A 12,698-nucleotide genomic window follows, 5' to 3' on the forward strand; every position below is an offset into this window, starting at 1 on the left:
ATCCCTTCGTCCCTCCGCCTTCGTCCCTGCTGGTAATGTATTCATTATCAGTTCTATTAGTTAAAAAATAATGTTAAATAATATTGTTGAAGTAAAACAGACCTAGAAGAAAGTCACATTGAATAAGATGTTGAGTCGAATGCAAGGTGTTTGGTTTTGGTTTTGGTTGATTGCCCTGTTATGAAATTAAAGCAACATTTTGTGCTATGTATGTTGGTTTTGGTTGACTGCCCTGTTATGAAATTAGTGTAGCGAGTGGTATGTGACTTGAGGGAATAGAGGTCGTTTAAATGTGTATTGCATTTGGAGGCAGGTTGAGAAAAAAAAAGGACATGGCGTTCCTAGCAGCAGTTTTTATTCTTCCTGCAGGCAGTCTTTTCATTCTCTTAGGCCTTATTGTTAACGCAATGCAGGTAATTAATTAAGATCCAATCTGCAAATCGCGTTGTTATATATCCAAATATGTGTTGACTTTATTTAACTATTGTCTCAGTTGACTTCTTTAACTATAGCTTCATCTGTAAAATATGTATCTAAGCTTCTTCTTTGATGGATTTATGTCATGTTGATTCATATTCTGTTTTGGTGCCTGTCCTTTATCAGATTCAAGAATCTGACGAAGCAAGAAAGAAGTTCTCAAATGCTAAATCTCTTTCTTCCTCCCAATTTTTTGGAGATCAGAACAAAGCTGCAGACGTGGCTGCTCAAGCTACTTTGTCAAAGTTTTCAGTATGTATTTTTTTCATTAATGAATTATTCGTAATTTTCTGAATCTACACAATCAGGTAGATAATAATAAGACATGCACATTGAAGACACAATTGTGTTCTAGGGAGCACAGTTTTCTTTTCAATTTCTTTCTGGCCATTGCAAATATAGTTCTCCAATCCGTGTTTGTAGGCATGAAAATCATTAGTCAGATAAAAATAAGGCAGGACAAAAAATAATTTCTCAACAGCCTCTTGCTAAAACTTTCCAGTGTTTTAGTGTTGAAATCCACCGTCCCAGTGTAAATTGAATAAGTTGGAATCCATTTGTTTGTGTTTTATGTTCAATTAGTTAAGCCATTTGCTATCAATACTGAGAAGCAAGCCATAAAGTTAATACATGGAAATGATGGATTTTGACATATAGTACCAGAAACCCTTAATCATGTCATAAAAAGGACAACAATGGCTAACTAAGAGGCCTGAATAGCTTTTATGCTTTATCAAAGTGCATTATTGTTTAATATAGTTAAGATGAGGTTTTACTTGTCCCATGGATTATCAAATTCCTAACCTGATATTTTTTAGGAGATATTTACTTTTGCTTTTTGGATTTTGGTACACTAATAATATAAAAGGGTGTAACACTGTTATCCAATCATATATTAACATTAGCAAATTCAATATCTTATATTATCCCTTCAAAACAGGGGCCTTTAAAAGTTGATGTTTGACAAAATTTATCGTCTTCTATTTTCAGGGTTCATCTGCCATCTCCAGTGCTGTTCATACCCTCGTTTGTGTTTTTCTTCTACTTCTTATTATTATCCTTTATAAACTGTTTGCATTGCATTCATATATATAATTTCAGGATTTCCCGAGAGTTCTGAGGCTGGCGAAGCTGAGCAACAATGGTGTTGTGCTCTTATGCAAGAACATGGGTTTTTCTTTCTCTTCCCTCAAATGGAGGAACCTTCTGGGAGGACATGGTTCAAGCGGTGGTGTTTTTCTTTGTGTTAGTTTCTTAATCTACATCTGCTATTGTGCTTTTAGATATTCTCTCTTGTCAAAGTTGGGTTGTCCCAGAATTGATGAAAAATGAGTAATTGCTTACAATTAGCCTTTCTAGATTGTCTTACAATTCCTGTGCTTTTGGTTGCAGGCATATGTGGAAAAGGTTCACAAGGCCTAGTGAATGCAGTTTAGAAAATTTAGCCACCTAATTTGTGGATTCTATTTTAGGAATTGTTATTTATTGTCTTAGATGTGTATTATGTTTCCTTACACCCAGATTTTTATTTTAGGATGAGGACATTTTCCTTTGGGATGAGGACCTTGGAGTTTAAGAGTTCCACCCAGATAAGAATGTTGAATACCATCTCTGATTTCTTAAAATTAGAAAAAATATAGTTTGATGCTCTTAGATTGTTTAATTAAAAACAAAATTGGTGGAGATTACTTCTGTTTTATTTTTTTTTTAAATGGGCACTCCTATAATGTTACAAAATCTTAATGATTCTCAAATGATTTTTCAGTTATATATCTATCATTAAAAGTGAAGGGCTGGAGATTTCACAACCAGCACTTGATCCTCAACTTTCTGAAAGGTCTTGCTGTGGAGATTTCACAACCAGCTCTGGAGATTTTTCAGTTACTTACTGTGCTTAGAACTGGGCTTCGACTTTCTTGGTATCCAAATTGAAAGGTCTTGCTGAGAGAAAAAAGCTAGAGGACTTGACAATTGGTCCAGTTCTCACTGTAAGTACATGTCTTTCATTTTCTTAAATTTAAAATTAAAATAAGTGTTGGCAGCTTCATACATTTGTGTATTATTCTCCCTAAGATATGATTTGTGGAGAGAGAACTACTCTTGAGTGCAGTAAGTGAGAAGATATGAACGAATTCTAGAGTTAATTGAAATAAGTTATACATAACTATTCTAGTGTTCATATCCATGCTTTTGATTGATGATTAAAAAGGAGTTTATCTGGTGGGGGTGGGAGCTACGAACAATTTGCTGCTTTCAGGTTAAACACACATTTCCAAGTTTGTGCCCTAGTTGATATAGGTGTGCATTATTTATTTGTTTGACATTATTGGTAATGGTAAACTGCAGACTGTGGAGTCATATATCCAATAGTATATTAGTTGTTTGATAAATAATTACTCGGAGGTTCTTTTTAATTTTCTTACTTTATTTCACTTCTTTTTTTATTTTTTTTTATTTTTTATGTGCAGTTTACAACTGAATCAATGTTGTAAATAGAGAAAATTAAATAGAAGAAAAGCATAGCTTAACGAAAAGCTTTTGAATATGCATATACTCACAATCATATTCTTACATACTTTTGGTTGTTGTGCTTGCAAGAAGGACATACAAAATTGGAGGTTGTGATTTGAGCAGCACTGCTCCTCCTTGTACCAGGTAAAGTTTCGGTAATAAGCAATTCAATTGGCTTTCTCTTTACTTTCCTAAACTTGACGGAAGATTATCTATTTTCTTCAGGTGGATTGAAATGATGGCTCATATTTTCTCAAGAGCTGCATGGCATTGCGTTTGGTATATGATCCAGGTAGATTGAAATGATGGCTCCTGGATTAGTAATATGTAATTCTAGGATGGTAGCTTGCTTAGAATCTTCGTTAGCTTGGGTACTAGTAGTGTTTTTTTGTTTCAGTAAAAACGAGTGGTCTCTTTTGTAACTTCCTATTGATTCTAAAATTTTTTCTCTTATGTAATAATATGTAAAGCAAGTAGATAATGTAATAGTTGTTGTAATGATTTTGATTTTTGGTATTTTGTTAGAGCATGTCATGTGATCAATCACACTATATTTGGTGACAAGTTTATAAAGATTGGATTAGTTGATTTAAAATTAATGGTCATTGTATAAATTTTACAATTATCTATGAATTTTATAAGATTTTATTACAAAGATTAGAAAAAGAACAATAGAACCTGAACAAAGTTATAGCTACGCTTTAAAAACGTAGTCATATTGTACAACAGTTATCAACAGCTACACTTTAAAAGTGTAGCCATATCTCTTGTTACTGGCACGCTTTAAAAGCGTAGCCATATCTTTTGCTACTGGCACGCTTTAAAAGCGTAGCGATATCCCTCGCTGTTGGCACGCTTTAAAATCGTAGCCGTATCTCTAGCTATTGGCACGCTTTAAAAGCGTACCGATATCTTTCACATACAGCCACGCTTAAAAGTGTGGCAATAGATAAAAGCGTGGCGACAGAAAAAGCGTGGCCATAGGTCACCAAAAGCGTGGCGATAGAGCAACCGGCACACTAGCAGTTGTGACCCTTTCAAAAGCGTGCCAGTAGCTCAAAAAGCGTGGCGAAAAGCTATCGCTACGCTTTTTTCAACTTTTTGCTACGCTTTAAAAGCGTAGCAAAATCCTGGTTTTCTTGTAGTGGAATCAAGTTTGAGTCTTTTTTATTTGTACTTAATATATTTCGACAAAAGAAAGTCTAGGGAACCAGCACTTTTATTGAAATTTGGCCAGCATTTAACCATCAAAAGGAAAATGAATAATTCACAACTAGAAAATTGATTAATACAGACAGATTTATAGACGGATTTAGTCTTTATTACAGACGGATTCTTGGTTACCAACGAAATTACCGACAGATTTTGTCCCTCTGTAAAAACCCTGTCGAAAATTATTTACCGACGGATTTTTTTTCTGTCAGAAAATTACTGACGGATTTTTACCAGTTACCGACGAATTTTCCCTCTGTAAATTTTCTATCCATTTTCCAAAGGCGACAAACTTCCGACGGATTTTCCGTCTGTAATTACAGACAAATTTTCAGACGGATTTTCTGTCTGTAATTACAGACGGATTTTCCAACAGATTTTTTGTCTATAATTTGAACTTTGGAAAATCATCCCACGTTCTGATTACAGACAGAAAATCCGTCGATAAATCCGTCAGTAAGGTAAAATAGAATCTTTTTTTATTTTTCTAATTGCAAAATAAACTTGTTTTCATACAAAATAAATATAAATTTAATACAAATTTTTATCTAATTTGTATTCGAATATTTATAATATTTCAAAAAATAAACAAATTCATCGTATTATGAAGTACTATAAACAAGCAAGTCAATATAATTCAAAACATAAACAAAATGTATTAATCATCAACTATAATTCCTAGTATATTGTTCAACCATACTAAAACTATCAGATATAGTCTTTAGTGTCATCTTCATCCTCATCATCATCATAGTCCTCATCCGAAGACATTGAGGGTGGCGGCGGTGGCGGTGGGAGTGGAACTGCAGTAGAACTACTTGACACTCTAACCTTCTCATAATAGCTAATCTTTCTTTTGTGACACATTTAACTTAGATAATAAGAGCTATATTTCTCACGGGAAGTGCTAGTTTCCACAACAGGACTTCTGCTTGCCACAGGAGAAGAATCAGGTGATTGTTTCTTCTTCTCAGCAGTAAGAACTTGAGAGAGAGCAGTTACTGCTGCTGCTCTTTGTGATCCTTGACTTCTTCCAGTTGTCTTAGGGCTAGAACTTTTGGTTCCGGATGATGATTTAAATGCAGAGTTTAAAGCAGCCAAAGCTTCTGCTCTTTGTCTTGGTCCTCCTTGATTCAGCCCATTCAATCTATCCTATGACTGAGAGTAGAAAGTATTAGAAAGAAAGGCAAGTTCCAACGGAGTATGAAATCATCATGATCTGTGACTTGATTTGGAGATGTTCAATTTAATTTAAAAACTATGATATCTTTCCTTCATTTTTCTTTTTGGCAAATTTAATTTAAATACTATGATATTATTTCCTTCAATTTTCTTTTCGGCAAAGATGGAAAAACCTGAACCTGTACCTACCTAAATATAATTATTAAATTTACCACTAATAACAAAAAAAAAGATACCATATACAATATGCTTAAATGCTTCATCATTATGCTACACCCTCTTGTTAGGAGAACCTACTTTTGGTTGAATTTCATTGACTATAAAACAACAAAGAAAAACATAGTTTATACAATCTTAAACATGTTGTCATACCATACTGGATGTCATATCAAAAGAGAATTAAAGGCATTAGACAAGGCAGCCAAAGCTTCAGCTCTTTGTCTTGGTCCCCCTTGACTTGGCCCATTAAACTTTTTCTGTCAACATATTCAGCAAGCATAGTTAAACAGATATTCATTGCACAACATATTTACTGTACAGCATTAGAGTAAGAAAAATAGCAAAACTTTTGTCATCAGAATTAATAACTCAGGTCTATACCTCTACAGCATGGCCAATCCCGAAGAGTAATGTCACCTTTTTCTGGAAAGAGTTCCCCTGAACCTGCATTGCATCAGGAAATAATCCATAAGGTGGCTCATTTTGAAACATGGACATGCACATGGATTACCTAATCAATTTCAAAAATCACACATATATCTGATATACTTCTGCTAAGTATATGTATTGATAGCATTATGTAGCACTATAATAAATATAATAGTAACTTTTACATGCAGAAAACTGTAATCAACAACTGCAGATGATAATAATTGCCAGAACAAAGTCATTTCTAAAAAAATAAGACAAATAAAAAATTGAAATTCTGTTATGTTGTAGCACATACCGAAGCTTTAGCATGGTCCCATGAAAAGTATGTTGTGAAAAAGCATGGTTCATTCCCTTCTGTTACTTTATATAGCGGTACTTGAGGAGATAGTCCCTCTAGTGATACAGCCTTATCTATATAGCTTTGAGAAAATTTTCCAGAAGAAATCAAGTAAAGGACAATATGAGAAATAAATGCTCGAATCTGTTGAGCATGTTTACCTGGCCAATTTCAAAAGCATTTTGTTTTTCTTTTGGGTCCACAGACTGGCCAATCCAAACAAACACTTCTGCATGCGTGTCTAGTATGAGGATGTCCTCTGTTAACAAATCATCTTGGAAAAAGTTGTACACCTCCTCTGCCTGGAGAGTAACGTAAAAGGTAGATTTAGAAGAAAAACAAAACCTATAGTTACAGAGTTACTGCTGACTGGTTTCCTAGCAAGAGTGTGAAAGTTTACATAATGTGGTAATCACAAACTCACCTGAAACTTTCCTAGTGCATCTACATTGCATAAGAATATACAAAATAGAAATGGTTAGCTTAGTTGAATATCATTAAACAAATATGGAGTTTCATAATTATATGGAGAAGTACTTATATGATGATACCTCTATTAAAAGAGATACTAAACAAATGTGGTTCTATGATAATGTCATTGTTGACTTTTTTGCTGGTGTAACTCTGTTTTCCTCCAAGAGCAAACCAGAAAGCGGAACTTTCTGTTCCTTCTTTAGCATGCTTTTAAGTAACTCCAGGCTGGATATGGATGCATCAGTGTAACACATTAAGAAATAAGATGTTATAACAATGACTATTACTAAATAATCTTCATATTAAAAATCATTTAGCCAACTGGTGAATGGCTTCATCTTGAAGTAACCATTTAAGCAAACAGAAGTATAATGGATAACGAAAATTTTATAGAAATCCATTCTAATAAAAAACTTGCAAACTTGTTATGTGTGGAAGTGTTAAACTTATTCCCAAAGGTGAATCATACAAGTCAATAGACACCACAAACTCGAAAAACTGTGTGATTTATATAAGATTGAGACTGAAACAGGTTGGTCAATGACTAATTCAGCACACATAAGTAAAAGCTATAAACCACAGATACTGACAAAAAAATAGAGAGAATGGAGTGACCAAACCTTTCAGATAATCCGAGCTATTTGTTTATCTCTGACTTGCTTTGAGTTGTAAACATCAAGACCCTGCATTGAAGTATGATAAAGGGTTTTAAAAGAAATTATTAGAGCTAGATGAAAAAATGTTGAAAAGCTAGGAAACTATTTTTTTTTTTTTGTGTTACTTACTCTTGAGTGCAGGATTAGCATCACGATGATGTACAGAGAGAGCACTCATGAAATTAACAAGCACACCCATAGGATGAGCATCATGTGACATTGAATGTATGATATCCTACAAAAACAAAAGAGGAATCAGTTGTTTACAAATCTAAAATCTAGAATCTTGCATTAATAGAAAAACCAGAAGGCTCACCAAATCTATAATCTTGCATTAATAGAATCTTGCATTGAGCCACAACACCAATCTTCAGGTATTAATCTCAAAATCACGCAGCAATCAACAGCTCGATAAAACTCCCATTAAGTCACCCTAATACAATATATGCCAAAAACGGGGGAAAATGATCTAGGAAGGTTAAAGCAATTGACCTTGTAATCAAAGTTGACCATCCCTTGAGACATGTGTGGCTCATTCGTAAGCTGGAGAAGTGATAAACCCATATTTTATGATATATTTTGTGCTTAATTTGAGTGATTTATTCAATCCTTCACCCACTTATTCATATTAATTGCATGGTTTTACTTTCCCTTCCTTATTATGTGATGTATGTGAAAAACATGTTTCCTATGCTTTAAAATTAATTATTTTAATTACCTTTATTTCCATTTGATGTCGTGATTAGTGTGTTGAGTAGTTTCAGATCTTCTAAGGCTGGAATGACTCAAAGGATGGAAAGAAAACATACAAAAATGGAAGGAAAGCACAAAACGGAGTTTTTGGAGAAACTGGCATCCACGCGATCGCATGGGCGACGCGGACGCATGCCAAGCGCGAATCAACAGCGACGCGGCCGCATGACTGACGCGACTGCGTGACAAGAAAAGCTCCAAATGACGCGACCGCGTGACCCACGCGGACGCGTGACAGAGGCCACGCACCAGAAATTGCAGAAAACGCTCCCAGCGATTTCTGAAGCCCTTTTTGGCCCAAATCCAAGTCCAGAAGGCATAGACCAGAGGTTATAAATTGTGGGAATGCATCCTTTCAAAGAGAGCTCGCCAATTTAGTTACTTTCCATGATTTAGATCTAGTTTTGAGAGAGGTTCTCTCCTCTCTCTCTTAGGATTTAGGACTTCTCTTAGTTTTAGGAGTGACTCTCAATCCCAGGTTTAATGTTCCTTTGCTTTAAGCTTCCCTTTTACTTTTATTCATTCCATTACTTTAGTTGATTATTTACTTTTGCCATTTAATTTATGAATTCTTCTATGTTCCAGATTATTTGAATTAATGTTAATTGAGGTATTTCAGTTTATTACTGCTCTCTTTTATTTATGTCACCATTGCTTCCAATCTGAAGACATTTTTATTCCAGCAATTTTACTTTTTCCTCTTTTGGTCTTGGTTACGAAAGTAGTAACTCAGGAGTTATCTTATCTCAACATAATTGATAACTGTTATCTTTGCTAATTGAACTGAACTTCAATAATCCCAACCCTTTCTTAGGAAATAAATAGGATTCGAAGATCAAACTAATTAGTCCCTTGACTTTCCTTTGCTTTAGTAAAGATTGACTAAGTGGAATTAAGATTCAACTTTCATTATTTTTTATAAGGGTAACTAAGTCTGGACTTCCAAATTCTCATACCTTGCCAAAAGTTTATTTTGCAGTTATTTATTTATTTTTAATTGCCATTTAAATTATTTGTCATACTTATTCCTCACTCTCAACCCCGATTTACAACCTTTATAGCCAATAATAAGAACATACTTCCCTGCAGTTCCTTGAGAAGACGACCCGAGGTTTGAATACTTCGGTTAACAATTTTAAAGGGGTTTGTTACTTGTGACAACCAAAACATTTGTATGAAAGGACTTTTGAAGGTTTAGAAACTATACTTGCAACGAGGATTTATCCGCAAATTTTTAGATCACGCAAAAGTTCCTCTCGTCAAAATGGCGCCGTTGCCGGGGAACTGCTAACGTGTGCCTTATTATTGGTTATTGTAAATATTTTTCTTTTACTTGTTTAATTATTTCTGTTTTTCCTTTTTAATTTTATTTGCTACTATGAACTCTCACCCTTCTCGCTTTGAGTTTGGTTCTAACTTTGTTGAAGGAAATCGAAGTTACAGCAGGAATATGTATCAAGGTTAGACCAATCAAGGATGGATGGAGCCAAGAAGATCTAATCAACCCTTTAGGCAACAACACCCTCCAAGATATCATGGGCAACGACCATTCTACAATGCATACCCAGCTGATAGATATGGTGGACAACCTTGTAACTACCAACAAGCCCACCCCGTGCCTATAGACCATCCTCTCAACATAACCTCGAACCACCACACTCACAAGCTTCTCTTCACCATTCGCCACCACATGATCCCTATTTACCCCAGTACCAATCCAATCACTCCCAAGCACCACCACTTTCCTATGTTTCATGTCCAAATCCATCACCCCGAGAATTAGAGGTTCGCCTCAAGGAAACAGTAAATAAGCTTCAAACAACCATTCGACAACTGGAGCAAGCAGTAATTCAATTAGCTTCTAGACGTTCGAACATTCAAGGACCAACCACAGCCCCGTGTGGACAATCTAACGAAGAGCGTAGCATGAAGAAAATACTAGAAACTCCAGTGGACAAGACAGAGAATGAATTCGTACTAGAATAAGTAGAAGAAGCTGTCATTACGTAAGAAGAAGAGTTGGTTGAAGATCTAGGAGACGCTGAACCTCCATGGGAATTCAGAGCTGAGGAGAACTCCGTCAAGGACGTTACAGTTGATGCTAAGGAGGACAGTACACAATCCCCAAGGCAAGTCGTTTATGAAGAACTAGACGGAATAACCCAGGACACAAATTCCCTTGATGATGATAGTCACAAGTCAAGTTCTCTTAGTAATGAACTTGCATCCGCAAGTGAATTCTCTGAGATCAAAGAATCTTCCCCAAATGAATACAAAGATGATGCAGAGGTAGATTTCTCTCAACCTCTAATCTATGACTCGAGTGATGAGGAAGACACAGAAGACTTTGACCAGGACACAGATGCATTTGAAGAATCTTGCAAAGAAGTGGAGGAATTCACAGAAGAGCACAAGAAAGTAGAACTTACAGAACCACTGGAAACACCTTCCCCAAGGCCATTACCACCCAATACAAGCTTCAAGTGGGTACAATCCTTAACTTTCAACTTTACTTTTTCACTTGAATACGGTTTGTTTGAAACAGATGGCCAGCTTAGAGCTCTCTGCAGCTTTAAGAGTAAGAGGGAAATGGCTCGTGCTCAGAGCTGGTGCACAAGGATCAATAAGGTTCCACGCTTCAACTTGAAGTGCACGGATTGGTATCATGTTCAATTGAATGGATCTAGGAAAATGTTTGGTCACCATGGTGAGAATCTACTTTCTAAACCGCCTGGATGGAAAAATATAGATCAAGACGGAGGCGGATTTAAAAGCAAAATTTGGGATCTTGGAATCTATTCCGACATTCGTCATCCCGGGAGCCTAAAAATTTGTTTGAAGCTGCTCAGGAGCTTTACATGCCTAGTTTGGGACCCCGGAGGCTATTGGCATTCCAAGCATTGGTGGAGATTTTTAGATGAATTTAAGCATAAGCCGCCATAACAGGAAGCTCTTCCAATGTCCAACTTAAGGACTTTAACTAAAAGTGCTAGGTGGGAGACAACACACCATGGTATGATCGTTCATTTTTCAATTTTTATTTCATTTTGCTTGTTTTAAAGTTTAATTTTATTTTATTCTATTAAACCTGGAATCATGCATAGCATTCACATTAAGCATTGCAACCTGCATTGTGCATAAAAAAAAGGGGTGCGCGACGCGACCGCATCACTCATGCGATCGCGTCATATTGCGAAAAACACTACCCACGCGACTGCGTCATCCATGCGGCCGCGTGATATGGAAATCGGCGTAAGGATCCAACGTCCAGAAAGTTGAGCTGGAATCGTGTGCCCATTGTGCGTTTTGCACAAGATGCCCACGCGATCGCATACCCCATGCGATCGCGTCACTTGCACATAACCAATCCCACGCGACCGCGTGAGCGACGCGATCGCGTTGCATGGATTGCACAATGCCCCAAAAGGAGATAGAGAGTTGCGTGGAAACGACGCTGGATTCGTGCGTTTCACACAAATTCCAGCGACGCGATCGCATGCCCCAGGCGATCGCGTCATTCAATCTTTTTTGCCCTCCACGCGATCGCGTCACCCCCCATTTTGCTCCAACCAAGCAACCGCGTGCCCCACGCGGCCGCGTGGATTCAAATTTATAACCCCCAACCACGCGAACCCTATCAGTCGCGCCCCCCTGAAACCCTCTCCTCCCTCTCTTTCCCTCCAATCCAACCACCACCATCCAGCCACCATCACCGCCACCCCCAGACGCCGCCGCCACCTACCCCCTTCCCCCCTTCTTCCTTCTTCCTTCTTCTTCTCCCCCTATCTCCGCCACTGCCCCTTTCGCAACCACCACCCACCGCTGCCACCCGTCCCAGCCATGCCCTCCCATCCGCCACACACACACCTTCCCCTCTTACCCCCCAACCCATTAGCCAACCCTTCTTCCCCCCTGCCCCGAATAGCCGTGCCACCACCGACAGCCGCCGCATCAGACCCTCAGATCACCACCACAGAGACCCAGCTACCCACCCTTCCAATGATGACACTCCTTCACACCCTGCTTGAGTGAGCATCAGGGACGATGCTACATTTTAAGTGTGGGGAGGTCGCCATCCCTGGCGTATTATTTTGGTGAACCACTACAGACTCTTTTTTTTTTATTTTGGATATTTTTCTGTATTTTTCTCCTTATTTTTATTTTTATTTTCTGAGTACTTATACATTGTTGTTTATGTATTTTTACTCTATTTCTGCATTTTGCATTTTTAGTTCATATTTTAGCCACTTAGTTTAGTTGCAATTCTAACTTATTAGTTATAGAGATTGTGGATTGATTAGTATAGTTTACCCTTTTTAGCATAAGATAACTCAGAATAGATTGAAAAGAAAAAGGAAGTAAACTAGAGACTTTAACAGAATCAAAACAACCCACACCTTGTATATATAGCATTACATTTTAGTTAACAACACTTCATCAAGGAG

General features: G+C 37.0%; 1 long non-coding RNA gene across 3 annotated transcripts; it reads left to right on the forward strand.

Moving 5' to 3' along the window:
* The first annotated feature begins 1,716 nt into the window (after positions 1-1,716).
* Positions 1,717-3,303, forward strand: LOC112750173 (uncharacterized). 3 transcript variants are annotated; one of them, XR_011873377.1, is made up of 4 exons: positions 1,717-2,074; positions 2,243-2,465; positions 3,079-3,132; positions 3,281-3,303. It is a non-coding gene; the product is annotated as an uncharacterized lncRNA (long non-coding RNA). The 3 variants fall into 3 exon arrangements; XR_011873376.1 differs by lacking the exon at positions 1,717-2,074 and having other exon boundaries at positions 2,081-2,465; XR_003175403.2 differs by lacking the exon at positions 1,717-2,074 and having other exon boundaries at positions 2,081-2,465; positions 3,076-3,132; positions 3,281-3,300.
* Positions 3,304-12,698: the final 9,395 nt, after the last annotated feature.

The sequence above is a fragment of the Arachis hypogaea genome, chromosome 15 (assembly GCF_003086295.3).
Source record: "Arachis hypogaea cultivar Tifrunner chromosome 15, arahy.Tifrunner.gnm2.J5K5, whole genome shotgun sequence".
In the NCBI taxonomy this organism is placed as follows: Eukaryota; Viridiplantae; Streptophyta; class Magnoliopsida; order Fabales; family Fabaceae; genus Arachis; species Arachis hypogaea.